The 20,159-nt window shown below is 51.3% G+C and overlaps 36 non-coding genes across 36 annotated transcripts; 18 read left to right on the top strand and 18 right to left on the bottom strand.

Moving 5' to 3' along the window:
• Positions 1 to 144: 144 nt before the first annotated feature.
• TRNAK-CUU (transfer RNA lysine (anticodon CUU)) lies at positions 145 to 217 on the bottom strand. The gene has a single exon. It is a non-coding gene; the product is annotated as a tRNA-Lys (tRNA).
• Positions 218 to 588: 371 nt separating this feature from the next.
• TRNAY-GUA (transfer RNA tyrosine (anticodon GUA)) lies at positions 589 to 674 on the top strand. Its single transcript is given in 2 exon segments — positions 589 to 625; positions 639 to 674. It is a non-coding gene; the product is annotated as a tRNA-Tyr (tRNA).
• Positions 675 to 821: 147 nt separating this feature from the next.
• Positions 822 to 895, top strand: TRNAN-GUU (transfer RNA asparagine (anticodon GUU)). Its single transcript has one exon. It is a non-coding gene; the product is annotated as a tRNA-Asn (tRNA).
• A 1,177-nt stretch (positions 896 to 2,072) lies between these two features.
• On the bottom strand, positions 2,073 to 2,144 carry TRNAG-UCC (transfer RNA glycine (anticodon UCC)). The gene has a single exon. It is a non-coding gene; the product is annotated as a tRNA-Gly (tRNA).
• Positions 2,145 to 2,385: 241 nt separating this feature from the next.
• TRNAK-CUU (transfer RNA lysine (anticodon CUU)) lies at positions 2,386 to 2,458 on the bottom strand. The gene has a single exon. It is a non-coding gene; the product is annotated as a tRNA-Lys (tRNA).
• A 371-nt stretch (positions 2,459 to 2,829) lies between these two features.
• Positions 2,830 to 2,915, top strand: TRNAY-GUA (transfer RNA tyrosine (anticodon GUA)). The gene is given in 2 exon segments: positions 2,830 to 2,866; positions 2,880 to 2,915. It is a non-coding gene; the product is annotated as a tRNA-Tyr (tRNA).
• A 147-nt stretch (positions 2,916 to 3,062) lies between these two features.
• TRNAN-GUU (transfer RNA asparagine (anticodon GUU)) lies at positions 3,063 to 3,136 on the top strand. Its single transcript has one exon. It is a non-coding gene; the product is annotated as a tRNA-Asn (tRNA).
• Positions 3,137 to 4,313: 1,177 nt separating this feature from the next.
• TRNAG-UCC (transfer RNA glycine (anticodon UCC)) lies at positions 4,314 to 4,385 on the bottom strand. Its single transcript has one exon. It is a non-coding gene; the product is annotated as a tRNA-Gly (tRNA).
• A 241-nt stretch (positions 4,386 to 4,626) lies between these two features.
• TRNAK-CUU (transfer RNA lysine (anticodon CUU)) lies at positions 4,627 to 4,699 on the bottom strand. The gene has a single exon. It is a non-coding gene; the product is annotated as a tRNA-Lys (tRNA).
• Positions 4,700 to 5,070: 371 nt separating this feature from the next.
• Positions 5,071 to 5,156, top strand: TRNAY-GUA (transfer RNA tyrosine (anticodon GUA)). The gene is given in 2 exon segments: positions 5,071 to 5,107; positions 5,121 to 5,156. It is a non-coding gene; the product is annotated as a tRNA-Tyr (tRNA).
• Positions 5,157 to 5,303: 147 nt separating this feature from the next.
• Positions 5,304 to 5,377, top strand: TRNAN-GUU (transfer RNA asparagine (anticodon GUU)). Its single transcript has one exon. It is a non-coding gene; the product is annotated as a tRNA-Asn (tRNA).
• A 1,177-nt stretch (positions 5,378 to 6,554) lies between these two features.
• On the bottom strand, positions 6,555 to 6,626 carry TRNAG-UCC (transfer RNA glycine (anticodon UCC)). Its single transcript has one exon. It is a non-coding gene; the product is annotated as a tRNA-Gly (tRNA).
• A 241-nt stretch (positions 6,627 to 6,867) lies between these two features.
• TRNAK-CUU (transfer RNA lysine (anticodon CUU)) lies at positions 6,868 to 6,940 on the bottom strand. Its single transcript has one exon. It is a non-coding gene; the product is annotated as a tRNA-Lys (tRNA).
• A 371-nt stretch (positions 6,941 to 7,311) lies between these two features.
• TRNAY-GUA (transfer RNA tyrosine (anticodon GUA)) lies at positions 7,312 to 7,397 on the top strand. Its single transcript is given in 2 exon segments — positions 7,312 to 7,348; positions 7,362 to 7,397. It is a non-coding gene; the product is annotated as a tRNA-Tyr (tRNA).
• A 147-nt stretch (positions 7,398 to 7,544) lies between these two features.
• Positions 7,545 to 7,618, top strand: TRNAN-GUU (transfer RNA asparagine (anticodon GUU)). The gene has a single exon. It is a non-coding gene; the product is annotated as a tRNA-Asn (tRNA).
• A 1,177-nt stretch (positions 7,619 to 8,795) lies between these two features.
• TRNAG-UCC (transfer RNA glycine (anticodon UCC)) lies at positions 8,796 to 8,867 on the bottom strand. The gene has a single exon. It is a non-coding gene; the product is annotated as a tRNA-Gly (tRNA).
• Positions 8,868 to 9,108: 241 nt separating this feature from the next.
• On the bottom strand, positions 9,109 to 9,181 carry TRNAK-CUU (transfer RNA lysine (anticodon CUU)). Its single transcript has one exon. It is a non-coding gene; the product is annotated as a tRNA-Lys (tRNA).
• A 371-nt stretch (positions 9,182 to 9,552) lies between these two features.
• Positions 9,553 to 9,638, top strand: TRNAY-GUA (transfer RNA tyrosine (anticodon GUA)). The gene is given in 2 exon segments: positions 9,553 to 9,589; positions 9,603 to 9,638. It is a non-coding gene; the product is annotated as a tRNA-Tyr (tRNA).
• A 147-nt stretch (positions 9,639 to 9,785) lies between these two features.
• On the top strand, positions 9,786 to 9,859 carry TRNAN-GUU (transfer RNA asparagine (anticodon GUU)). The gene has a single exon. It is a non-coding gene; the product is annotated as a tRNA-Asn (tRNA).
• Positions 9,860 to 11,036: 1,177 nt separating this feature from the next.
• TRNAG-UCC (transfer RNA glycine (anticodon UCC)) lies at positions 11,037 to 11,108 on the bottom strand. Its single transcript has one exon. It is a non-coding gene; the product is annotated as a tRNA-Gly (tRNA).
• A 241-nt stretch (positions 11,109 to 11,349) lies between these two features.
• Positions 11,350 to 11,422, bottom strand: TRNAK-CUU (transfer RNA lysine (anticodon CUU)). Its single transcript has one exon. It is a non-coding gene; the product is annotated as a tRNA-Lys (tRNA).
• Positions 11,423 to 11,793: 371 nt separating this feature from the next.
• On the top strand, positions 11,794 to 11,879 carry TRNAY-GUA (transfer RNA tyrosine (anticodon GUA)). Its single transcript is given in 2 exon segments — positions 11,794 to 11,830; positions 11,844 to 11,879. It is a non-coding gene; the product is annotated as a tRNA-Tyr (tRNA).
• A 147-nt stretch (positions 11,880 to 12,026) lies between these two features.
• TRNAN-GUU (transfer RNA asparagine (anticodon GUU)) lies at positions 12,027 to 12,100 on the top strand. The gene has a single exon. It is a non-coding gene; the product is annotated as a tRNA-Asn (tRNA).
• Positions 12,101 to 13,277: 1,177 nt separating this feature from the next.
• Positions 13,278 to 13,349, bottom strand: TRNAG-UCC (transfer RNA glycine (anticodon UCC)). Its single transcript has one exon. It is a non-coding gene; the product is annotated as a tRNA-Gly (tRNA).
• A 241-nt stretch (positions 13,350 to 13,590) lies between these two features.
• TRNAK-CUU (transfer RNA lysine (anticodon CUU)) lies at positions 13,591 to 13,663 on the bottom strand. Its single transcript has one exon. It is a non-coding gene; the product is annotated as a tRNA-Lys (tRNA).
• Positions 13,664 to 14,034: 371 nt separating this feature from the next.
• TRNAY-GUA (transfer RNA tyrosine (anticodon GUA)) lies at positions 14,035 to 14,120 on the top strand. Its single transcript is given in 2 exon segments — positions 14,035 to 14,071; positions 14,085 to 14,120. It is a non-coding gene; the product is annotated as a tRNA-Tyr (tRNA).
• A 147-nt stretch (positions 14,121 to 14,267) lies between these two features.
• On the top strand, positions 14,268 to 14,341 carry TRNAN-GUU (transfer RNA asparagine (anticodon GUU)). Its single transcript has one exon. It is a non-coding gene; the product is annotated as a tRNA-Asn (tRNA).
• A 1,177-nt stretch (positions 14,342 to 15,518) lies between these two features.
• On the bottom strand, positions 15,519 to 15,590 carry TRNAG-UCC (transfer RNA glycine (anticodon UCC)). The gene has a single exon. It is a non-coding gene; the product is annotated as a tRNA-Gly (tRNA).
• A 241-nt stretch (positions 15,591 to 15,831) lies between these two features.
• TRNAK-CUU (transfer RNA lysine (anticodon CUU)) lies at positions 15,832 to 15,904 on the bottom strand. The gene has a single exon. It is a non-coding gene; the product is annotated as a tRNA-Lys (tRNA).
• Positions 15,905 to 16,275: 371 nt separating this feature from the next.
• TRNAY-GUA (transfer RNA tyrosine (anticodon GUA)) lies at positions 16,276 to 16,361 on the top strand. The gene is given in 2 exon segments: positions 16,276 to 16,312; positions 16,326 to 16,361. It is a non-coding gene; the product is annotated as a tRNA-Tyr (tRNA).
• Positions 16,362 to 16,508: 147 nt separating this feature from the next.
• Positions 16,509 to 16,582, top strand: TRNAN-GUU (transfer RNA asparagine (anticodon GUU)). The gene has a single exon. It is a non-coding gene; the product is annotated as a tRNA-Asn (tRNA).
• Positions 16,583 to 17,759: 1,177 nt separating this feature from the next.
• Positions 17,760 to 17,831, bottom strand: TRNAG-UCC (transfer RNA glycine (anticodon UCC)). Its single transcript has one exon. It is a non-coding gene; the product is annotated as a tRNA-Gly (tRNA).
• Positions 17,832 to 18,072: 241 nt separating this feature from the next.
• TRNAK-CUU (transfer RNA lysine (anticodon CUU)) lies at positions 18,073 to 18,145 on the bottom strand. Its single transcript has one exon. It is a non-coding gene; the product is annotated as a tRNA-Lys (tRNA).
• Positions 18,146 to 18,516: 371 nt separating this feature from the next.
• On the top strand, positions 18,517 to 18,602 carry TRNAY-GUA (transfer RNA tyrosine (anticodon GUA)). Its single transcript is given in 2 exon segments — positions 18,517 to 18,553; positions 18,567 to 18,602. It is a non-coding gene; the product is annotated as a tRNA-Tyr (tRNA).
• A 147-nt stretch (positions 18,603 to 18,749) lies between these two features.
• Positions 18,750 to 18,823, top strand: TRNAN-GUU (transfer RNA asparagine (anticodon GUU)). The gene has a single exon. It is a non-coding gene; the product is annotated as a tRNA-Asn (tRNA).
• A 1,177-nt stretch (positions 18,824 to 20,000) lies between these two features.
• Positions 20,001 to 20,072, bottom strand: TRNAG-UCC (transfer RNA glycine (anticodon UCC)). Its single transcript has one exon. It is a non-coding gene; the product is annotated as a tRNA-Gly (tRNA).
• Between the last annotated feature and the right edge of the window lie 87 nt (positions 20,073 to 20,159).

Raw genomic sequence — 20,159 nt, 5'->3', positions numbered from 1 at the left:
TACGAATTGACCACTAGAAAGATAAGCTCGAAACATTTCCCCGTTTGTAGAGGGAATGGAAGAGAAGCCAGTCGATATGGTAAAGGTGGGGCCGTGCAGTGCGCATGAATGCCACTGACTGGGCCAAAACGTTGCGATGCCATACGCCCAACGTGGGGCTCGAACCCACGACCCTGAGATTAAGAGTCTCATGCTCTACCGACTGAGCTAGCCGGGCTAAGACGCTGCCTCCCGTGTGGCCTCTTGCTACCAACTGACGCCAAACACTTTTTGCTAACTTTCGGCCCAATTTGTTTTGATAGACGCAATGCGCTTCCAAACACTCCTGCGCTTACTTGCTGTCAGGGAGGTACATCACCGTTGCTGCTGTGGTTTTTGGGCTCCCAACAAAACGCGGTAGGTGCTTCGATTGTGTTTTCTCGCTGTGCAAAACGTGAAGCCGAGCTTTCCCACATCACAGCTGCCAAGGCATTTGACCTTTCAGGCAGAGGCGGCATAGACCAATCCCTCAAGGCAGAAGGACTAACGCAAAGGGCAAAGCGCTGGCTTTGAATGCAAGGAGTCACGGGCTACGACCCACCGGCGGGCCCTTCGATAGCTCAGCTGGTAGAGCGGAGGACTGTAGCGTCAACGTAGTAATCCTTAGGTCGCTGGTTCGATTCCGGCTCGAAGGATGCCCTCTTTTACCCTGCCTCTCTCCCCCTTTAACTAGAAGGCACTCTAGAAGGCACTCTAGAAATGTGCAATTGGGAAGCCTTTTAAGGAACTTTGTTTTTATTATTCATGTCTCCATCGGCCGGTGCGCCAGCCCTCGGCGTGCAGTCTCTGTGGCGCAATCGGTTAGCGCGTTCGGCTGTTAACCGAAAGGTTGGTGGTTCGAGCCCACCCAGGGACGCTCATGTTTTCTCCATTACCTCAGTGGGGCCCGAAGGCTAAAACAAAGCGTGTCCTTTGGCTCTCTTCAGGTGACCGGCAACTGAGCAGACAAACAAGCGTTCACTGGAGACCCTTGCAAATGTACTAGCCGTTTGTTGAAGAGGTTTACATAGTTGATCGAGCCACTTCTTTGGCTCAGGAAGATAACTGCAGCACTTCTAGTCACACCTTAAGACAATCACCATGTGAATGTGTCGATGTTGATTGTCCAAGAACAGGGGGAGGTGTGAAAATTGTAGAACCGCCCTGTTCAAGTTAGATGATCCCATTGTTGGTGGCAGGAAGCCTGCATAGCTATTGGTGCCTAGATCGGCGTGGCTAAAGGTGACAATTGTTGTCAAATCGCTTGGCTAGCTAGAGCGATGTTCAAAATGGGCAGTGCAGATAGTGCCGATGTACAAGCTTCCGTCCCAGTGTATTGCTGGACTTGAAGTACACAGCGATGCAATTGTTGTTAAAGATCCTCCGGAGTTTTTCTGACACTCCAGTGGCTTACGGGGGTGACTATATTTCTCCAAATGTTCTGCTTCTCCCCAGTTTGTTTTCGTGACCTTGTGGATGTTTAGCCAAGACCCAGTCTGGCTAGCCACAAGCTTTCAAAGCACACCTGAGAGGGTCTGTAGACTCTTTTTGTTGTTACCGCGTCAGCCCGATATTGCAGAGTCCTAAGAAGCCCCAGCTTGGGTTCCAGTGGGTGGTGTGAGCCAAAAAGCAGATAGCGGTGTGTGTGGGTAGGTTTCCTGTAGGCCTCCTTGCCCAAATGCACCCCTTTCCTTGCCTTGCAAGACACAGTCCAAAGCGGGTCATTTGCTATTCGATGCCTTCGTCACCGAATAGCAAATGGTGCAATATGATGCCAGCTAAGGGTGTTAGCGTTGTTGCCAGATACTTAGCAATGTTGTGTGTGACAGAGTTGATTCTCTTTGGGAATCAGTAGTCAAAATGGCTGAACCTTGGCCCTGGATAATGCTGGACCTCCTGAGCGAGTTAAAGCATAAGGCCAGAGACTTTTCGAATGCCGAAGAAAGTCTCCACAGTTGTCGCTAAGCCAGGATATCTTAGGAGCTTTCTTCAAGGACCTGGATGACTTGGGTCTTTGCTTAGGGCCGCTTTGCAAGGCCAAAAAGGGATAGGAGTGCGTTGGCCGGGAATCGAACCCGGGTCAACTGCTTGGAAGGCAGCTATGCTCACCACTATACCACCAACGCAAGGCTGTCCGGGGCCTGTGCCACTATCTCTATCCAATTCGTGTCACACGTGGCGCTGATAAGAACCACGCCCCAGCGCAAGGTCAACTTGCTGCCATACGAATTGACCACTAGAAAGATAAGCTCGAAACATTTCCCCGTTTGTAGAGGGAATGGAAGAGAAGCCAGTCGATATGGTAAAGGTGGGGCCGTGCAGTGCGCATGAATGCCACTGACTGGGCCAAAACGTTGCGATGCCATACGCCCAACGTGGGGCTCGAACCCACGACCCTGAGATTAAGAGTCTCATGCTCTACCGACTGAGCTAGCCGGGCTAAGACGCTGCCTCCCGTGTGGCCTCTTGCTACCAACTGACGCCAAACACTTTTTGCTAACTTTCGGCCCAATTTGTTTTGATAGACGCAATGCGCTTCCAAACACTCCTGCGCTTACTTGCTGTCAGGGAGGTACATCACCGTTGCTGCTGTGGTTTTTGGGCTCCCAACAAAACGCGGTAGGTGCTTCGATTGTGTTTTCTCGCTGTGCAAAACGTGAAGCCGAGCTTTCCCACATCACAGCTGCCAAGGCATTTGACCTTTCAGGCAGAGGCGGCATAGACCAATCCCTCAAGGCAGAAGGACTAACGCAAAGGGCAAAGCGCTGGCTTTGAATGCAAGGAGTCACGGGCTACGACCCACCGGCGGGCCCTTCGATAGCTCAGCTGGTAGAGCGGAGGACTGTAGCGTCAACGTAGTAATCCTTAGGTCGCTGGTTCGATTCCGGCTCGAAGGATGCCCTCTTTTACCCTGCCTCTCTCCCCCTTTAACTAGAAGGCACTCTAGAAGGCACTCTAGAAATGTGCAATTGGGAAGCCTTTTAAGGAACTTTGTTTTTATTATTCATGTCTCCCTCGGCCGGTGCGCCGGCCCTCGGCGTGCAGTCTCTGTGGCGCAATCGGTTAGCGCGTTCGGCTGTTAACCGAAAGGTTGGTGGTTCGAGCCCACCCAGGGACGCTCATGTTTTCTCCATTACCTCAGTGGGGCCCGAAGGCTAAAACAAAGCGTGTCCTTTGGCTCTCTTCAGGTGACCGGCAACTGAGCAGACAAACAAGCGTTCACTGGAGACCCTTGCAAATGTACTAGCCGTTTGTTGAAGAGGTTTACATAGTTGATCGAGCCACTTCTTTGGCTCAGGAAGATAACTGCAGCACTTCTAGTCACACCTTAAGACAATCACCATGTGAATGTGTCGATGTTGATTGTCCAAGAACAGGGGGAGGTGTGAAAATTGTAGAACCGCCCTGTTCAAGTTAGATGATCCCATTGTTGGTGGCAGGAAGCCTGCATAGCTATTGGTGCCTAGATCGGCGTGGCTAAAGGTGACAATTGTTGTCAAATCGCTTGGCTAGCTAGAGCGATGTTCAAAATGGGCAGTGCAGATAGTGCCGATGTACAAGCTTCCGTCCCAGTGTATTGCTGGACTTGAAGTACACAGCGATGCAATTGTTGTTAAAGATCCTCCGGAGTTTTTCTGACACTCCAGTGGCTTACGGGGGTGACTATATTTCTCCAAATGTTCTGCTTCTCCCCAGTTTGTTTTCGTGACCTTGTGGATGTTTAGCCAAGACCCAGTCTGGCTAGCCACAAGCTTTCAAAGCACACCTGAGAGGGTCTGTAGACTCCTTTTGTTGTTACCGCGTCAGCCCGATATTGCAGAGTCCTAAGAAGCCCCAGCTTGGGTTCCAGTGGGTGGTGTGAGCCAAAAAGCAGATAGCGGTGTGTGTGGGTAGGTTTCCTGTAGGCCTCCTTGCCCAAATGCACCCCTTTCCTTGCCTTGCAAGACACAGTCCAAAGCGGGTCATTTGCTATTCGATGCCTTCGTCACCGAATAGCAAATGGTGCAATATGATGCCAGCTAAGGGTGTTAGCGTTGTTGCCAGATACTTAGCAATGTTGTGTGTGACAGAGTTGATTCTCTTTGGGAATCAGTAGTCAAAATGGCTGAACCTTGGCCCTGGATAATGCTGGACCTCCTGAGCGAGTTAAAGCATAAGGCCAGAGACTTTTCGAATGCCGAAGAAAGTCTCCACAGTTGTCGCTAAGCCAGGATATCTTAGGAGCTTTCTTCAAGGACCTGGATGACTTGGGTCTTTGCTTAGGGCCGCTTTGCAAGGCCAAAAAGGGATAGGAGTGCGTTGGCCGGGAATCGAACCCGGGTCAACTGCTTGGAAGGCAGCTATGCTCACCACTATACCACCAACGCAAGGCTGTCCGGGGCCTGTGCCACTATCTCTATCCAATTCGTGTCACACGTGGCGCTGATAAGAACCACGCCCCAGCGCAAGGTCAACTTGCTGCCATACGAATTGACCACTAGAAAGATAAGCTCGAAACATTTCCCCGTTTGTAGAGGGAATGGAAGAGAAGCCAGTCGATATGGTAAAGGTGGGGCCGTGCAGTGCGCATGAATGCCACTGACTGGGCCAAAACGTTGCGATGCCATACGCCCAACGTGGGGCTCGAACCCACGACCCTGAGATTAAGAGTCTCATGCTCTACCGACTGAGCTAGCCGGGCTAAGACGCTGCCTCCCGTGTGGCCTCTTGCTACCAACTGACGCCAAACACTTTTTGCTAACTTTCGGCCCAATTTGTTTTGATAGACGCAATGCGCTTCCAAACACTCCTGCGCTTACTTGCTGTCAGGGAGGTACATCACCGTTGCTGCTGTGGTTTTTGGGCTCCCAACAAAACGCGGTAGGTGCTTCGATTGTGTTTTCTCGCTGTGCAAAACGTGAAGCCGAGCTTTCCCACATCACAGCTGCCAAGGCATTTGACCTTTCAGGCAGAGGCGGCATAGACCAATCCCTCAAGGCAGAAGGACTAACGCAAAGGGCAAAGCGCTGGCTTTGAATGCAAGGAGTCACGGGCTACGACCCACCGGCGGGCCCTTCGATAGCTCAGCTGGTAGAGCGGAGGACTGTAGCGTCAACGTAGTAATCCTTAGGTCGCTGGTTCGATTCCGGCTCGAAGGATGCCCTCTTTTACCCTGCCTCTCTCCCCCTTTAACTAGAAGGCACTCTAGAAGGCACTCTAGAAATGTGCAATTGGGAAGCCTTTTAAGGAACTTTGTTTTTATTATTCATGTCTCCCTCGGCCGGTGCGCCGGCCCTCGGCGTGCAGTCTCTGTGGCGCAATCGGTTAGCGCGTTCGGCTGTTAACCGAAAGGTTGGTGGTTCGAGCCCACCCAGGGACGCTCATGTTTTCTCCATTACCTCAGTGGGGCCCGAAGGCTAAAACAAAGCGTGTCCTTTGGCTCTCTTCAGGTGACCGGCAACTGAGCAGACAAACAAGCGTTCACTGGAGACCCTTGCAAATGTACTAGCCGTTTGTTGAAGAGGTTTACATAGTTGATCGAGCCACTTCTTTGGCTCAGGAAGATAACTGCAGCACTTCTAGTCACACCTTAAGACAATCACCATGTGAATGTGTCGATGTTGATTGTCCAAGAACAGGGGGAGGTGTGAAAATTGTAGAACCGCCCTGTTCAAGTTAGATGATCCCATTGTTGGTGGCAGGAAGCCTGCATAGCTATTGGTGCCTAGATCGGCGTGGCTAAAGGTGACAATTGTTGTCAAATCGCTTGGCTAGCTAGAGCGATGTTCAAAATGGGCAGTGCAGATAGTGCCGATGTACAAGCTTCCGTCCCAGTGTATTGCTGGACTTGAAGTACACAGCGATGCAATTGTTGTTAAAGATCCTCCGGAGTTTTTCTGACACTCCAGTGGCTTACGGGGGTGACTATATTTCTCCAAATGTTCTGCTTCTCCCCAGTTTGTTTTCGTGACCTTGTGGATGTTTAGCCAAGACCCAGTCTGGCTAGCCACAAGCTTTCAAAGCACACCTGAGAGGGTCTGTAGACTCCTTTTGTTGTTACCGCGTCAGCCCGATATTGCAGAGTCCTAAGAAGCCCCAGCTTGGGTTCCAGTGGGTGGTGTGAGCCAAAAAGCAGATAGCGGTGTGTGTGGGTAGGTTTCCTGTAGGCCTCCTTGCCCAAATGCACCCCTTTCCTTGCCTTGCAAGACACAGTCCAAAGCGGGTCATTTGCTATTCGATGCCTTCGTCACCGAATAGCAAATGGTGCAATATGATGCCAGCTAAGGGTGTTAGCGTTGTTGCCAGATACTTAGCAATGTTGTGTGTGACAGAGTTGATTCTCTTTGGGAATCAGTAGTCAAAATGGCTGAACCTTGGCCCTGGATAATGCTGGACCTCCTGAGCGAGTTAAAGCATAAGGCCAGAGACTTTTCGAATGCCGAAGAAAGTCTCCACAGTTGTCGCTAAGCCAGGATATCTTAGGAGCTTTCTTCAAGGACCTGGATGACTTGGGTCTTTGCTTAGGGCCGCTTTGCAAGGCCAAAAAGGGATAGGAGTGCGTTGGCCGGGAATCGAACCCGGGTCAACTGCTTGGAAGGCAGCTATGCTCACCACTATACCACCAACGCAAGGCTGTCCGGGGCCTGTGCCACTATCTCTATCCAATTCGTGTCACACGTGGCGCTGATAAGAACCACGCCCCAGCGCAAGGTCAACTTGCTGCCATACGAATTGACCACTAGAAAGATAAGCTCGAAACATTTCCCCGTTTGTAGAGGGAATGGAAGAGAAGCCAGTCGATATGGTAAAGGTGGGGCCGTGCAGTGCGCATGAATGCCACTGACTGGGCCAAAACGTTGCGATGCCATACGCCCAACGTGGGGCTCGAACCCACGACCCTGAGATTAAGAGTCTCATGCTCTACCGACTGAGCTAGCCGGGCTAAGACGCTGCCTCCCGTGTGGCCTCTTGCTACCAACTGACGCCAAACACTTTTTGCTAACTTTCGGCCCAATTTGTTTTGATAGACGCAATGCGCTTCCAAACACTCCTGCGCTTACTTGCTGTCAGGGAGGTACATCACCGTTGCTGCTGTGGTTTTTGGGCTCCCAACAAAACGCGGTAGGTGCTTCGATTGTGTTTTCTCGCTGTGCAAAACGTGAAGCCGAGCTTTCCCACATCACAGCTGCCAAGGCATTTGACCTTTCAGGCAGAGGCGGCATAGACCAATCCCTCAAGGCAGAAGGACTAACGCAAAGGGCAAAGCGCTGGCTTTGAATGCAAGGAGTCACGGGCTACGACCCACCGGCGGGCCCTTCGATAGCTCAGCTGGTAGAGCGGAGGACTGTAGCGTCAACGTAGTAATCCTTAGGTCGCTGGTTCGATTCCGGCTCGAAGGATGCCCTCTTTTACCCTGCCTCTCTCCCCCTTTAACTAGAAGGCACTCTAGAAGGCACTCTAGAAATGTGCAATTGGGAAGCCTTTTAAGGAACTTTGTTTTTATTATTCATGTCTCCCTCGGCCGGTGCGCCGGCCCTCGGCGTGCAGTCTCTGTGGCGCAATCGGTTAGCGCGTTCGGCTGTTAACCGAAAGGTTGGTGGTTCGAGCCCACCCAGGGACGCTCATGTTTTCTCCATTACCTCAGTGGGGCCCGAAGGCTAAAACAAAGCGTGTCCTTTGGCTCTCTTCAGGTGACCGGCAACTGAGCAGACAAACAAGCGTTCACTGGAGACCCTTGCAAATGTACTAGCCGTTTGTTGAAGAGGTTTACATAGTTGATCGAGCCACTTCTTTGGCTCAGGAAGATAACTGCAGCACTTCTAGTCACACCTTAAGACAATCACCATGTGAATGTGTCGATGTTGATTGTCCAAGAACAGGGGGAGGTGTGAAAATTGTAGAACCGCCCTGTTCAAGTTAGATGATCCCATTGTTGGTGGCAGGAAGCCTGCATAGCTATTGGTGCCTAGATCGGCGTGGCTAAAGGTGACAATTGTTGTCAAATCGCTTGGCTAGCTAGAGCGATGTTCAAAATGGGCAGTGCAGATAGTGCCGATGTACAAGCTTCCGTCCCAGTGTATTGCTGGACTTGAAGTACACAGCGATGCAATTGTTGTTAAAGATCCTCCGGAGTTTTTCTGACACTCCAGTGGCTTACGGGGGTGACTATATTTCTCCAAATGTTCTGCTTCTCCCCAGTTTGTTTTCGTGACCTTGTGGATGTTTAGCCAAGACCCAGTCTGGCTAGCCACAAGCTTTCAAAGCACACCTGAGAGGGTCTGTAGACTCCTTTTGTTGTTACCGCGTCAGCCCGATATTGCAGAGTCCTAAGAAGCCCCAGCTTGGGTTCCAGTGGGTGGTGTGAGCCAAAAAGCAGATAGCGGTGTGTGTGGGTAGGTTTCCTGTAGGCCTCCTTGCCCAAATGCACCCCTTTCCTTGCCTTGCAAGACACAGTCCAAAGCGGGTCATTTGCTATTCGATGCCTTCGTCACCGAATAGCAAATGGTGCAATATGATGCCAGCTAAGGGTGTTAGCGTTGTTGCCAGATACTTAGCAATGTTGTGTGTGACAGAGTTGATTCTCTTTGGGAATCAGTAGTCAAAATGGCTGAACCTTGGCCCTGGATAATGCTGGACCTCCTGAGCGAGTTAAAGCATAAGGCCAGAGACTTTTCGAATGCCGAAGAAAGTCTCCACAGTTGTCGCTAAGCCAGGATATCTTAGGAGCTTTCTTCAAGGACCTGGATGACTTGGGTCTTTGCTTAGGGCCGCTTTGCAAGGCCAAAAAGGGATAGGAGTGCGTTGGCCGGGAATCGAACCCGGGTCAACTGCTTGGAAGGCAGCTATGCTCACCACTATACCACCAACGCAAGGCTGTCCGGGGCCTGTGCCACTATCTCTATCCAATTCGTGTCACACGTGGCGCTGATAAGAACCACGCCCCAGCGCAAGGTCAACTTGCTGCCATACGAATTGACCACTAGAAAGATAAGCTCGAAACATTTCCCCGTTTGTAGAGGGAATGGAAGAGAAGCCAGTCGATATGGTAAAGGTGGGGCCGTGCAGTGCGCATGAATGCCACTGACTGGGCCAAAACGTTGCGATGCCATACGCCCAACGTGGGGCTCGAACCCACGACCCTGAGATTAAGAGTCTCATGCTCTACCGACTGAGCTAGCCGGGCTAAGACGCTGCCTCCCGTGTGGCCTCTTGCTACCAACTGACGCCAAACACTTTTTGCTAACTTTCGGCCCAATTTGTTTTGATAGACGCAATGCGCTTCCAAACACTCCTGCGCTTACTTGCTGTCAGGGAGGTACATCACCGTTGCTGCTGTGGTTTTTGGGCTCCCAACAAAACGCGGTAGGTGCTTCGATTGTGTTTTCTCGCTGTGCAAAACGTGAAGCCGAGCTTTCCCACATCACAGCTGCCAAGGCATTTGACCTTTCAGGCAGAGGCGGCATAGACCAATCCCTCAAGGCAGAAGGACTAACGCAAAGGGCAAAGCGCTGGCTTTGAATGCAAGGAGTCACGGGCTACGACCCACCGGCGGGCCCTTCGATAGCTCAGCTGGTAGAGCGGAGGACTGTAGCGTCAACGTAGTAATCCTTAGGTCGCTGGTTCGATTCCGGCTCGAAGGATGCCCTCTTTTACCCTGCCTCTCTCCCCCTTTAACTAGAAGGCACTCTAGAAGGCACTCTAGAAATGTGCAATTGGGAAGCCTTTTAAGGAACTTTGTTTTTATTATTCATGTCTCCCTCGGCCGGTGCGCCGGCCCTCGGCGTGCAGTCTCTGTGGCGCAATCGGTTAGCGCGTTCGGCTGTTAACCGAAAGGTTGGTGGTTCGAGCCCACCCAGGGACGCTCATGTTTTCTCCATTACCTCAGTGGGGCCCGAAGGCTAAAACAAAGCGTGTCCTTTGGCTCTCTTCAGGTGACCGGCAACTGAGCAGACAAACAAGCGTTCACTGGAGACCCTTGCAAATGTACTAACCGTTTGTTGAAGAGGTTTACATAGTTGATCGAGCCACTTCTTTGGCTCAGGAAGATAACTGCAGCACTTCTAGTCACACCTTAAGACAATCACCATGTGAATGTGTCGATGTTGATTGTCCAAGAACAGGGGGAGGTGTGAAAATTGTAGAACCGCCCTGTTCAAGTTAGATGATCCCATTGTTGGTGGCAGGAAGCCTGCATAGCTATTGGTGCCTAGATCGGCGTGGCTAAAGGTGACAATTGTTGTCAAATCGCTTGGCTAGCTAGAGCGATGTTCAAAATGGGCAGTGCAGATAGTGCCGATGTACAAGCTTCCGTCCCAGTGTATTGCTGGACTTGAAGTACACAGCGATGCAATTGTTGTTAAAGATCCTCCGGAGTTTTTCTGACACTCCAGTGGCTTACGGGGGTGACTATATTTCTCCAAATGTTCTGCTTCTCCCCAGTTTGTTTTCGTGACCTTGTGGATGTTTAGCCAAGACCCAGTCTGGCTAGCCACAAGCTTTCAAAGCACACCTGAGAGGGTCTGTAGACTCTTTTTGTTGTTACCGCGTCAGCCCGATATTGCAGAGTCCTAAGAAGCCCCAGCTTGGGTTCCAGTGGGTGGTGTGAGCCAAAAAGCAGATAGCGGTGTGTGTGGGTAGGTTTCCTGTAGGCCTCCTTGCCCAAATGCACCCCTTTCCTTGCCTTGCAAGACACAGTCCAAAGCGGGTCATTTGCTATTCGATGCCTTCGTCACCGAATAGCAAATGGTGCAATATGATGCCAGCTAAGGGTGTTAGCGTTGTTGCCAGATACTTAGCAATGTTGTGTGTGACAGAGTTGATTCTCTTTGGGAATCAGTAGTCAAAATGGCTGAACCTTGGCCCTGGATAATGCTGGACCTCCTGAGCGAGTTAAAGCATAAGGCCAGAGACTTTTCGAATGCCGAAGAAAGTCTCCACAGTTGTCGCTAAGCCAGGATATCTTAGGAGCTTTCTTCAAGGACCTGGATGACTTGGGTCTTTGCTTAGGGCCGCTTTGCAAGGCCAAAAAGGGATAGGAGTGCGTTGGCCGGGAATCGAACCCGGGTCAACTGCTTGGAAGGCAGCTATGCTCACCACTATACCACCAACGCAAGGCTGTCCGGGGCCTGTGCCACTATCTCTATCCAATTCGTGTCACACGTGGCGCTGATAAGAACCACGCCCCAGCGCAAGGTCAACTTGCTGCCATACGAATTGACCACTAGAAAGATAAGCTCGAAACATTTCCCCGTTTGTAGAGGGAATGGAAGAGAAGCCAGTCGATATGGTAAAGGTGGGGCCGTGCAGTGCGCATGAATGCCACTGACTGGGCCAAAACGTTGCGATGCCATACGCCCAACGTGGGGCTCGAACCCACGACCCTGAGATTAAGAGTCTCATGCTCTACCGACTGAGCTAGCCGGGCTAAGACGCTGCCTCCCGTGTGGCCTCTTGCTACCAACTGACGCCAAACACTTTTTGCTAACTTTCGGCCCAATTTGTTTTGATAGACGCAATGCGCTTCCAAACACTCCTGCGCTTACTTGCTGTCAGGGAGGTACATCACCGTTGCTGCTGTGGTTTTTGGGCTCCCAACAAAACGCGGTAGGTGCTTCGATTGTGTTTTCTCGCTGTGCAAAACGTGAAGCCGAGCTTTCCCACATCACAGCTGCCAAGGCATTTGACCTTTCAGGCAGAGGCGGCATAGACCAATCCCTCAAGGCAGAAGGACTAACGCAAAGGGCAAAGCGCTGGCTTTGAATGCAAGGAGTCACGGGCTACGACCCACCGGCGGGCCCTTCGATAGCTCAGCTGGTAGAGCGGAGGACTGTAGCGTCAACGTAGTAATCCTTAGGTCGCTGGTTCGATTCCGGCTCGAAGGATGCCCTCTTTCACCCTGCCTCTCTCCCCCTTTAACTAGAAGGCACTCTAGAAGGCACTCTAGAAATGTGCAATTGGGAAGCCTTTTAAGGAACTTTGTTTTTATTATTCATGTCTCCCTCGGCCGGTGCGCCGGCCCTCGGCGTGCAGTCTCTGTGGCGCAATCGGTTAGCGCGTTCGGCTGTTAACCGAAAGGTTGGTGGTTCGAGCCCACCCAGGGACGCTCATGTTTTCTCCATTACCTCAGTGGGGCCCGAAGGCTAAAACAAAGCGTGTCCTTTGGCTCTCTTCAGGTGACCGGCAACTGAGCAGACAAACAAGCGTTCACTGGAGACCCTTGCAAATGTACTAGCCGTTTGTTGAAGAGGTTTACATAGTTGATCGAGCCACTTCTTTGGCTCAGGAAGATAACTGCAGCACTTCTAGTCACACCTTAAGACAATCACCATGTGAATGTGTCGATGTTGATTGTCCAAGAACAGGGGGAGGTGTGAAAATTGTAGAACCGCCCTGTTCAAGTTAGATGATCCCATTGTTGGTGGCAGGAAGCCTGCATAGCTATTGGTGCCTAGATCGGCGTGGCTAAAGGTGACAATTGTTGTCAAATCGCTTGGCTAGCTAGAGCGATGTTCAAAATGGGCAGTGCAGATAGTGCCGATGTACAAGCTTCCGTCCCAGTGTATTGCTGGACTTGAAGTACACAGCGATGCAATTGTTGTTAAAGATCCTCCGGAGTTTTTCTGACACTCCAGTGGCTTACGGGGGTGACTATATTTCTCCAAATGTTCTGCTTCTCCCCAGTTTGTTTTCGTGACCTTGTGGATGTTTAGCCAAGACCCAGTCTGGCTAGCCACAAGCTTTCAAAGCACACCTGAGAGGGTCTGTAGACTCTTTTTGTTGTTACCGCATCAGCCCGATATTGCAGAGTCCTAAGAAGCCCCAGCTTGGGTTCCAGTGGGTGGTGTGAGCCAAAAAGCAGATAGCGGTGTGTGTGGGTAGGTTTCCTGTAGGCCTCCTTGCCCAAATGCACCCCTTTCCTTGCCTTGCAAGACACAGTCCAAAGCGGGTCATTTGCTATTCGATGCCTTCGTCACCGAATAGCAAATGGTGCAATATGATGCCAGCTAAGGGTGTTAGCGTTGTTGCCAGATACTTAGCAATGTTGTGTGTGACAGAGTTGATTCTCTTTGGGAATCAGTAGTCAAAATGGCTGAACCTTGGCCCTGGATAATGCTGGACCTCCTGAGCGAGTTAAAGCATAAGGCCAGAGACTTTTCGAATGCCGAAGAAAGTCTCCACAGTTGTCGCTAAGCCAGGATATCTTAGGAGCTTTCTTCAAGGACCTGGATGACTTGGGTCTTTGCTTAGGGCCGCTTTGCAAGGCCAAAAAGGGATAGGAGTGCGTTGGCCGGGAATCGAACCCGGGTCAACTGCTTGGAAGGCAGCTATGCTCACCACTATACCACCAACGCAAGGCTGTCCGGGGTCTGTGCCACTATCTCTATCCAATTCGTGTCACACGTGGCGCTGATAAGAACCACGCCCCAGCGCAAGGTCAACTTGCTGCCATACGAATTGACCACTAGAAAGATAAGCTCGAAACATTTCCCCGTTTGTAGAGGGAATGGAAGAGAAGCCAGTCGATATGGTAAAGGTGGGGCCGTGCAGTGCGCATGAATGCCACTGACTGGGCCAAAACGTTGCGATGCCATACGCCCAACGTGGGGCTCGAACCCACGACCCTGAGATTAAGAGTCTCATGCTCTACCGACTGAGCTAGCCGGGCTAAGACGCTGCCTCCCGTGTGGCCTCTTGCTACCAACTGACGCCAAACACTTTTTGCTAACTTTCGGCCCAATTTGTTTTGATAGACGCAATGCGCTTCCAAACACTCCTGCGCTTACTTGCTGTCAGGGAGGTACATCACCGTTGCTGCTGTGGTTTTTGGGCTCCCAACAAAACGCGGTAGGTGCTTCGATTGTGTTTTCTCGCTGTGCAAAACGTGAAGCCGAGCTTTCCCACATCACAGCTGCCAAGGCATTTGACCTTTCAGGCAGAGGCGGCATAGACCAATCCCTCAAGGCAGAAGGACTAACGCAAAGGGCAAAGCGCTGGCTTTGAATGCAAGGAGTCACGGGCTACGACCCACCGGCGGGCCCTTCGATAGCTCAGCTGGTAGAGCGGAGGACTGTAGCGTCAACGTAGTAATCCTTAGGTCGCTGGTTCGATTCCGGCTCGAAGGATGCCCTCTTTCACCCTGCCTCTCTCCCCCTTTAACTAGAAGGCACTCTAGAAGGCACTCTAGAAATGTGCAATTGGGAAGCCTTTTAAGGAACTTTGTTTTTATTATTCATGTCTCCCTCGGCCGGTGCGCCGGCCCTCGGCGTGCAGTCTCTGTGGCGCAATCGGTTAGCGCGTTCGGCTGTTAACCGAAAGGTTGGTGGTTCGAGCCCACCCAGGGACGCTCATGTTTTCTCCATTACCTCAGTGGGGCCCGAAGGCTAAAACAAAGCGTGTCCTTTGGCTCTCTTCAGGTGACCGGCAACTGAGCAGACAAACAAGCGTTCACTGGAGACCCTTGCAAATGTACTAGCCGTTTGTTGAAGAGGTTTACATAGTTGATCGAGCCACTTCTTTGGCTCAGGAAGATAACTGCAGCACTTCTAGTCACACCTTAAGACAATCACCATGTGAATGTGTCGATGTTGATTGTCCAAGAACAGGGGGAGGTGTGAAAATTGTAGAACCGCCCTGTTCAAGTTAGATGATCCCATTGTTGGTGGCAGGAAGCCTGCATAGCTATTGGTGCCTAGATCGGCGTGGCTAAAGGTGACAATTGTTGTCAAATCGCTTGGCTAGCTAGAGCGATGTTCAAAATGGGCAGTGCAGATAGTGCCGATGTACAAGCTTCCGTCCCAGTGTATTGCTGGACTTGAAGTACACAGCGATGCAATTGTTGTTAAAGATCCTCCGGAGTTTTTCTGACACTCCAGTGGCTTACGGGGGTGACTATATTTCTCCAAATGTTCTGCTTCTCCCCAGTTTGTTTTCGTGACCTTGTGGATGTTTAGCCAAGACCCAGTCTGGCTAGCCACAAGCTTTCAAAGCACACCTGAGAGGGTCTGTAGACTCTTTTTGTTGTTACCGCGTCAGCCCGATATTGCAGAGTCCTAAGAAGCCCCAGCTTGGGTTCCAGTGGGTGGTGTGAGCCAAAAAGCAGATAGCGGTGTGTGTGGGTAGGTTTCCTGTAGGCCTCCTTGCCCAAATGCACCCCTTTCCTTGCCTTGCAAGACACAGTCCAAAGCGGGTCATTTGCTATTCGATGCCTTCGTCACCGAATAGCAAATGGTGCAATATGATGCCAGCTAAGGGTGTTAGCGTTGTTGCCAGATACTTAGCAATGTTGTGTGTGACAGAGTTGATTCTCTTTGGGAATCAGTAGTCAAAATGGCTGAACCTTGGCCCTGGATAATGCTGGACCTCCTGAGCGAGTTAAAGCATAAGGCCAGAGACTTTTCGAATGCCGAAGAAAGTCTCCACAGTTGTCGCTAAGCCAGGATATCTTAGGAGCTTTCTTCAAGGACCTGGATGACTTGGGTCTTTGCTTAGGGCCGCTTTGCAAGGCCAAAAAGGGATAGGAGTGCGTTGGCCGGGAATCGAACCCGGGTCAACTGCTTGGAAGGCAGCTATGCTCACCACTATACCACCAACGCAAGGCTGTCCGGGGTCTGTGCCACTATCTCTATCCAATTCGTGTCACACGTGGCGCTGATAAGAACCACGCCCCAGCGCAAGGTCAACTTGCTGCCATACGAATTGACCACTAGAAAGATAAGCTCGAAACATTTCCCCGTTTGTAGAGGGAATGGAAGAGAAGCCAGTCGATATGGTAAAGGTGGGGCCGTGCAGTGCGCATGAATGCCACTGACTGGGCCAAAACGTTGCGATGCCATACGCCCAACGTGGGGCTCGAACCCACGACCCTGAGATTAAGAGTCTCATGCTCTACCGACTGAGCTAGCCGGGCTAAGACGCTGCCTCCCGTGTGGCCTCTTGCTACCAACTGACGCCAAACACTTTTTGCTAACTTTCGGCCCAATTTGTTTTGATAGACGCAATGCGCTTCCAAACACTCCTGCGCTTACTTGCTGTCAGGGAGGTACATCACCGTTGCTGCTGTGGTTTTTGGGCTCCCAACAAAACGCGGTAGGTGCTTCGATTGTGTTTTCTCGCTGTGCAAAACGTGAAGCCGAGCTTTCCCACATCACAGCTGCCAAGGCATTTGACCTTTCAGGCAGAGGCGGCATAGACCAATCCCTCAAGGCAGAAGGACTAACGCAAAGGGCAAAGCGCTGGCTTTGAATGCAAGGAGTCACGGGCTACGACCCACCGGCGGGCCCTTCGATAGCTCAGCTGGTAGAGCGGAGGACTGTAGCGTCAACGTAGTAATCCTTAGGTCGCTGGTTCGATTCCGGCTCGAAGGATGCCCTCTTTTACCCTGCCTCTCTCCCCCTTTAACTAGAAGGCACTCTAGAAGGCACTCTAGAAATGTGCAATTGGGAAGCCTTTTAAGGAACTTTGTTTTTATTATTCATGTCTCCATCGGCCGGTGCGCCGGCCCTCGGCGTGCAGTCTCTGTGGCGCAATCGGTTAGCGCGTTCGGCTGTTAACCGAAAGGTTGGTGGTTCGAGCCCACCCAGGGACGCTCATGTTTTCTCCATTACCTCAGTGGGGCCCGAAGGCTAAAACAAAGCGTGTCCTTTGGCTCTCTTCAGGTGACCGGCAACTGAGCAGACAAACAAGCGTTCACTGGAGACCCTTGCAAATGTACTAGCCGTTTGTTGAAGAGGTTTACATAGTTGATCGAGCCACTTCTTTGGCTCAGGAAGATAACTGCAGCACTTCTAGTCACACCTTAAGACAATCACCATGTGAATGTGTCGATGTTGATTGTCCAAGAACAGGGGGAGGTGTGAAAATTGTAGAACCGCCCTGTTCAAGTTAGATGATCCCATTGTTGGTGGCAGGAAGCCTGCATAGCTATTGGTGCCTAGATCGGCGTGGCTAAAGGTGACAATTGTTGTCAAATCGCTTGGCTAGCTAGAGCGATGTTCAAAATGGGCAGTGCAGATAGTGCCGATGTACAAGCTTCCGTCCCAGTGTATTGCTGGACTTGAAGTACACAGCGATGCAATTGTTGTTAAAGATCCTCCGGAGTTTTTCTGACACTCCAGTGGCTTACGGGGGTGACTATATTTCTCCAAATGTTCTGCTTCTCCCCAGTTTGTTTTCGTGACCTTGTGGATGTTTAGCCAAGACCCAGTCTGGCTAGCCACAAGCTTTCAAAGCACACCTGAGAGGGTCTGTAGACTCTTTTTGTTGTTACCGCGTCAGCCCGATATTGCAGAGTCCTAAGAAGCCCCAGCTTGGGTTCCAGTGGGTGGTGTGAGCCAAAAAGCAGATAGCGGTGTGTGTGGGTAGGTTTCCTGTAGGCCTCCTTGCCCAAATGCACCCCTTTCCTTGCCTTGCAAGACACAGTCCAAAGCGGGTCATTTGCTATTCGATGCCTTCGTCACCGAATAGCAAATGGTGCAATATGATGCCAGCTAAGGGTGTTAGCGTTGTTGCCAGATACTTAGCAATGTTGTGTGTGACAGAGTTGATTCTCTTTGGGAATCAGTAGTCAAAATGGCTGAACCTTGGCCCTGGATAATGCTGGACCTCCTGAGCGAGTTAAAGCATAAGGCCAGAGACTTTTCGAATGCCGAAGAAAGTCTCCACAGTTGTCGCTAAGCCAGGATATCTTAGGAGCTTTCTTCAAGGACCTGGATGACTTGGGTCTTTGCTTAGGGCCGCTTTGCAAGGCCAAAAAGGGATAGGAGTGCGTTGGCCGGGAATCGAACCCGGGTCAACTGCTTGGAAGGCAGCTATGCTCACCACTATACCACCAACGCAAGGCTGTCCGGGGTCTGTGCCACTATCTCTATCCAATTCGTGTCACACGTGGCGCTGATAAGAACCACGCCCCAGCGCAAGGTCAACTTGCTGCCATACGAATTGACCACTAGAAAGATAAGCTCGAAACATTTCCCCGTTTGTAGAGGGAATGGAAGAGAAGCCAGTCGATATGGTAAAGGTGGGGCCGTGCAGTGCGCATGAATGCCACTGACTGGGCCAAAACGTTGCGATGCCATACGCCCAACGTGGGGCTCGAACCCACGACCCTGAGATTAAGAGTCTCATGCTCTACCGACTGAGCTAGCCGGGCTAAGACGCTGCCTCCCGTGTGGCCTCTTGCTACCAACTGACGCCAAACACTTTTTGCTAACTTTCGGCCCAATTTGTTTTGATAGACGCAATGCGCTTCCAAACACTCCTGCGCTTACTTGCTGTCAGGGAGGTACATCACCGTTGCTGCTGTGGTTTTTGGGCTCCCAACAAAACGCGGTAGGTGCTTCGATTGTGTTTTCTCGCTGTGCAAAACGTGAAGCCGAGCTTTCCCACATCACAGCTGCCAAGGCATTTGACCTTTCAGGCAGAGGCGGCATAGACCAATCCCTCAAGGCAGAAGGACTAACGCAAAGGGCAAAGCGCTGGCTTTGAATGCAAGGAGTCACGGGCTACGACCCACCGGCGGGCCCTTCGATAGCTCAGCTGGTAGAGCGGAGGACTGTAGCGTCAACGTAGTAATCCTTAGGTCGCTGGTTCGATTCCGGCTCGAAGGATGCCCTCTTTTACCCTGCCTCTCTCCCCCTTTAACTAGAAGGCACTCTAGAAGGCACTCTAGAAATGTGCAATTGGGAAGCCTTTTAAGGAACTTTGTTTTTATTATTCATGTCTCCATCGGCCGGTGCGCCGGCCCTCGGCGTGCAGTCTCTGTGGCGCAATCGGTTAGCGCGTTCGGCTGTTAACCGAAAGGTTGGTGGTTCGAGCCCACCCAGGGACGCTCATGTTTTCTCCATTACCTCAGTGGGGCCCGAAGGCTAAAACAAAGCGTGTCCTTTGGCTCTCTTCAGGTGACCGGCAACTGAGCAGACAAACAAGCGTTCACTGGAGACCCTTGCAAATGTACTAGCCGTTTGTTGAAGAGGTTTACATAGTTGATCGAGCCACTTCTTTGGCTCAGGAAGATAACTGCAGCACTTCTAGTCACACCTTAAGACAATCACCATGTGAATGTGTCGATGTTGATTGTCCAAGAACAGGGGGAGGTGTGAAAATTGTAGAACCGCCCTGTTCAAGTTAGATGATCCCATTGTTGGTGGCAGGAAGCCTGCATAGCTATTGGTGCCTAGATCGGCGTGGCTAAAGGTGACAATTGTTGTCAAATCGCTTGGCTAGCTAGAGCGATGTTCAAAATGGGCAGTGCAGATAGTGCCGATGTACAAGCTTCCGTCCCAGTGTATTGCTGGACTTGAAGTACACAGCGATGCAATTGTTGTTAAAGATCCTCCGGAGTTTTTCTGACACTCCAGTGGCTTACGGGGGTGACTATATTTCTCCAAATGTTCTGCTTCTCCCCAGTTTGTTTTCGTGACCTTGTGGATGTTTAGCCAAGACCCAGTCTGGCTAGCCACAAGCTTTCAAAGCACACCTGAGAGGGTCTGTAGACTCTTTTTGTTGTTACCGCGTCAGCCCGATATTGCAGAGTCCTAAGAAGCCCCAGCTTGGGTTCCAGTGGGTGGTGTGAGCCAAAAAGCAGATAGCGGTGTGTGTGGGTAGGTTTCCTGTAGGCCTCCTTGCCCAAATGCACCCCTTTCCTTGCCTTGCAAGACACAGTCCAAAGCGGGTCATTTGCTATTCGATGCCTTCGTCACCGAATAGCAAATGGTGCAATATGATGCCAGCTAAGGGTGTTAGCGTTGTTGCCAGATACTTAGCAATGTTGTGTGTGACAGAGTTGATTCTCTTTGGGAATCAGTAGTCAAAATGGCTGAACCTTGGCCCTGGATAATGCTGGACCTCCTGAGCGAGTTAAAGCATAAGGCCAGAGACTTTTCGAATGCCGAAGAAAGTCTCCACAGTTGTCGCTAAGCCAGGATATCTTAGGAGCTTTCTTCAAGGACCTGGATGACTTGGGTCTTTGCTTAGGGCCGCTTTGCAAGGCCAAAAAGGGATAGGAGTGCGTTGGCCGGGAATCGAACCCGGGTCAACTGCTTGGAAGGCAGCTATGCTCACCACTATACCACCAACGCAAGGCTGTCCGGGGCCTGTGCCACTATCTCTATCCAATTCGTGTCACACGTGGCGCTGATAAGAACCACGCCCCAGCGCAAGGTCAA

This window comes from Aquarana catesbeiana, unplaced genomic scaffold (genome assembly GCF_042186555.1).
Source record: "Aquarana catesbeiana isolate 2022-GZ unplaced genomic scaffold, ASM4218655v1 unanchor46, whole genome shotgun sequence".
NCBI classification, from domain to species: domain Eukaryota; kingdom Metazoa; phylum Chordata; class Amphibia; order Anura; family Ranidae; genus Aquarana; species Aquarana catesbeiana.
This window is presented reverse-complemented; position numbering and strand designations above follow the sequence as displayed.